The following is a 5078-nucleotide window of genomic DNA, read 5'->3' as shown; positions in this document are numbered from 1 at the left end:
GGCAGATGTAAATGGGTTACCTTTTTCTTGTCGTCGGAATGAATTTACAAACCAATATATTCAGAATTATGACTTAAGTTATAGTAATATGGAGTCTAACGATATTTCTTTTATGTATGAATTATTACAGTATCACTATAACTCACTATCAGATATGATATTACAAGACTTAGTAGTCTAATTTTTTTTTTTTTTTTTTTTTTTTTCAATCAGCTGTTAACCAGTAATTTATATATAGTTTTTGTTTTATATACATAAATAAAATATAATATAATATAATATTTAATTGATATACAATGTGAGTGATGGTATAAAAAAAATAAAACAAGTATATTTAAACTGAAAATTTTTTTATTTTACATAGTACCACCTATTATATATTCAATTTTTTTTTTATTCTACTGTCATTAATAAATACATTATTATGTCTTTGATAATTTAGATCTTGTTATCTTCCTCTTTGGATCAGTCATAAAGCGCGTGAATATTTTTTGTACAACCTCTGTTAAATTATTCTTAAGTTCTTGATCTTTTGTTTGATCGGTTATCGTTACTTTAAGGCTACATTCAGCATATTTCCATCTATAAAAAAAAAAAAATAAATAAATAAATAAATAAATTTATTTTTTTATTTTTTAATCTTACTGTAATATGATTATTAAAAAAAATCTATTACAAGTATATTATATTAGGCTCTGGGTAAAGCGGATAGCTGGACATAGTGAATAATGTTAATACATTTTTGAATATTGGTGATTAAATAATAAAGAGCATATAAGTTGTCAGCAATGTGTATCGTCTTTGTATGGATAATGGTTTAATATCATTCACTAGTTTACATTCGTTATAAAAGCGTTTATCCGAAAATAGTCCTGGTCTCTCCGTATATAAATAATATAATATATTATATTACCTGTTCTTGCTATCAACATTCTTAATATTTTTGATCTTATAGTGGCTGATGGTGGTCAGTACTCGGAACTTCTTTCATCAGTTGGAGATTTAACATTTATCAGATCATCATCTTGTTTTACCGTAATAGTATTTATGATATCAGTTTCAATCTTTTCATTTTGTAGTAATTTTTCAATATTATCCAAATATGAAAATTCTAAAAAAAAAAATGTAAAATTTACTTTACTGTAATGTTTTGTTTTACTTACTTTTTTAGCCATTGTTTTATTTTATTTGATTTGACTTGTTTTATATTTTTATTACGTATGTCTTTCGTCGATTTAAATGATTTAACCTCATCATTCATACTCATATTGTTATAATCGTTCTGAAATAAAATAAAATTTGGTAACTAAAAATCTAGTAAAAATATATACGCTACACCTATTTATTTATATCTTTAAGTACGAGTATAATACCTCGAACCAACATAGTTTAGTATTATACAAAATAAAAAAAATATTGTACTTAGTCATCTTCAAAAATACCAATAATTATAAATTATATAAAAAACATATTATTTTGTACTTACATCACTATCGTTCATCGATTCTTCGTTACTACTATTTACTGAGCTAACAAATGACATTTTTTTTTTTATTCAGTTATAACTTGTAGCTATTAAATGACTTACGTACTTTCTCTAAAAGTGACTTGCTATTTGTATTGAGTGATATATTTTATACATTTCAGTTGAAGCATACTGAAACGGAAAGGGTAAAATTATATTGTTTGATAGAGATGGTAAATTATGTGCGACTATATTTTTTATTATTTGACACCGAATATAATGTTTTTATAAATATGCTAATTATTATAATGAGATCACACCGTTCTAAATCAAATCAAAATTATGATTATTATTTCATAAGACGGAAATAATATGTAGATTATTATAATGAGATCACACCACTCTAAATCAAACCTAAATTATAATAATTATTATTTCGAAAAGTACCGAGAGTAAATGTGTCGTATCATATCATTCACCTCACACTGCTCAGCACATAGACGACACACGGAAATTTTTTAATATTTCAACTTTTCAAAGAACATTGTAAGTAGTAAGTATATCATTAAACGTAAAATATAAAATAGTTATAAATCTAAGTTAAGTTAACTTTTTTTTTTTTTTTTTTTTTTTTTTACTTATATAATATCAACAGTTTTATCGTAAACATTGAACAACGGTCTCACAAACTTATAATATATCATACCACATCACGACGCTCAACACAAACACACACGGAAAAAGTTCATTTTTTTTTTCAAATATTTCAACTTCACAAAATATCAATGTAAGTATATATCATTAGTTTAGATATTATTTTTATAAAAAAATATAGACAGATAGGTGTACGTTACATATAGAATGATTCAAACGAATACATGTACATTATTATTGTAGGTATACGTGTACAATATTCAATTAAAAACTGTTTTTTAAAAATATAAATTACAGTATGTCTTCAATCGTTTCAAACAATACACGGGATAGAAAATCAACAATATTCTAGAATCTTTAGAATATTATCGTACTGACCCAGAAATCACCTTTAGATATGTAGGAGATTATTACCCATTTATGGTAAAGGATATATTAAATATTTTAACCGATCCACTTCGAAATTATACATTAGTTGAACTGTGTATACAAAATGTAGGAACCCAAAAGTGGTGTAGCAGTGCATGTTATCATGATGAAAGATCTGGCGGTTTTCAAACTTATTACAATTCTATATACCAGTTTGTTCGATTTAAAGATATAGAAGCGTTTAAAGATTATTGTTATTATACAAAATGTATATTATGTGGTCGGTTTTTAACAAAAGGAGTTTGTTTAGAAAGTAACCCATTCCCTGCTAGTATTGACGTCGTACCTGTACCCGTAACATATTCAAGTTTTTTTGTTTTAGATATGATGAGAATATATCTCATCATTAAAATTTTAACTAACGATAAAACAATTTTTTCTAAGATGTATACATTTTAAAACGTTAATTATATTGTTATTTAGTTTATTGTAAAAACGCTGTTGAATAATGATAGTAAAATAAATATTAAAATCGCTACTATTCTTTTAACGATAAACAATTATACACAGTTTAAAATAACATTATTATTATTATTATTATTATTATTATTTTTTTTTTTTTTTTAATCGAAACCATATTTATCTACCCCTATTATATTTAAACACTTTAAGGTTATTATTATTATTATTATAATTATACGCTTTATATATACGAACATTGTTAATATAATTCTTACAAGATATTATATTTTAATTACTACCTACAAAATGTTGTATAAATTTCAAATAATGTATTATATTTCGTAAAAAAGAATGAAATGACAACTATTAAAACTTATTATGTTTACGAAAACCATGAATTCATATGATTATATTATTAACGTTGAAATCTATTATGTGAAAGATACAATTAATGTTGAACGTGATTATACATTTAATCACATAAGTTTGAAAAAATACTATGTAGGTACTTGTATCTATGTTTACGTTCAACATTCTTTATTAATATTTTAACTGTGCTGTAAAAATTTATCGCATAATACGAGTTGAATATAACATATAAAGGAAGAAAATAATATCGTATCGTTTACCATTATTATCGTTCAACAAGCGTTCGTATAAACCAAATCCGATCACGTTTGATGACTGTGATTTATCGTTGAATTACAAAAGTACAGTAGAAGCCGCTTATTTTAAATAAATAAAAATAAATATTAGAAAGAAACACTTTGGGACCAAGTGAAATGTGTCAATTAACCGATTGTTTCTAATAAGCGATTTGTTAAATTTGTAGTAAACCCCAATGCACCTGCATTATATTTTATTACATTATATTATTAAATCAGGTAGAAAATGTGTATTAATTTAAGTAATACACCTGCATTGTAAGCAATAGGCCAGAGATCAGAAAAACATGTTCTTTCCGCCAAATGTTAGCATTGACTCAGCGGAAACACCTGGTTATATTTACATAGTTCAAAGATCACCAGAGATACATGTTTTCCGCATGTTTTAGCCACACGCAGCGGAAACAACAGGTTTACTAATCTTCGTCTAATTGATTCAAATAACCGATGTACTGTTTCAATAATTCGATTTATTTTAAATGTTCTAATATACGGGTGATCCGTCCCGGCATATTTTGTTTCAATAACGTGATTGTATCAATAATCGTGTTTCTAATAATAGGCTTCTACTGTATATTAATTATTGAATAAAATATTACCATTTACAGTTTCAAAAATAAAAATAATAAAATGGAATCATCTACGTTCATCAAACTACGAATTGAAGAAATGTATGAACGGCGTGAAACAAATTTTACCGATGCAGACGAAGAAGAAAAGATACACAAAGAAAAAATAAGAATAATAAACCAAATAATTAGAAAATTAAAAGATGAAAAAAAACAACTTAAACTTAACTATGAAAAATCACAATATGCATTATTTAAATCTTAATTAAGTATACGCAATTGTTTAAATTCACTGCACAAACAATTAGAATCTTTGAATCTAGACTAAAACTATTCTAAAACTTTGCTATAGGTATTTATTATATAATAATATACATTAAATAATATAATGAAATGAATATGAATATGAATATGAACAAATGTATTATTATTATTATTTTTTTAATATAAATTTATTTACAGTTACATAATGAAAAGAAATACAATTACTAAACGTAGACGGATGGAATCAGCTGTTAAGGGTGAATTATGTTGAAATTGAACGATTTAAAAACTGTTCGAGAACGTTTATTGTTAAAAACAAGGAAGAAATAATAGACTACTATGTATTTTTTAGTTATGTTTCTGAAATGTTAATTTCTAGGTTAACACAATCAAGCCAGCAGTCAACAATTAAATTTAATTTACATGTTGATAGCATGTATGAACAACTATTAACGAATGAAGTACCTACAAGATATGTCATTTAAAACAACAAACGTATTAGCATGCAAATCATCCAATTTTAATAGCTTATTAAACAAAATGTTTAACAAACTATTATCTGAGGAAGAACAGTTTATATCAAAAAAATCAGGCTGGTCACTTAAATCTATAGATTGTATACAATTACGA

The 5078-nt window shown here is 24.8% G+C and overlaps 1 long non-coding RNA gene across 2 annotated transcripts; it reads left to right on the top strand.

Annotated features, from left to right (window-relative positions):
• The first annotated feature begins 1628 nt into the window (after nucleotides 1-1628).
• On the top strand, nucleotides 1629-4499 carry LOC126555728 (uncharacterized). Of its 2 annotated transcripts, XR_007606935.1 has the most exons (4): nucleotides 1629-2011; nucleotides 2121-2252; nucleotides 2417-2542; nucleotides 2619-2876. It is a non-coding gene; the product is annotated as an uncharacterized LOC126555728 (long non-coding RNA). The 2 variants fall into 2 exon arrangements; XR_007606934.1 differs by lacking the exons at nucleotides 2417-2542; nucleotides 2619-2876 and adding an exon at nucleotides 4224-4499.
• The last annotated feature ends 579 nt before the right edge of the window (nucleotides 4500-5078 follow it).

Source organism: Aphis gossypii, unplaced genomic scaffold (genome assembly GCF_020184175.1).
Source record: "Aphis gossypii isolate Hap1 unplaced genomic scaffold, ASM2018417v2 Contig01038, whole genome shotgun sequence".
Taxonomy (NCBI): domain Eukaryota; kingdom Metazoa; phylum Arthropoda; class Insecta; order Hemiptera; family Aphididae; genus Aphis; species Aphis gossypii.
This window is presented reverse-complemented; position numbering and strand designations above follow the sequence as displayed.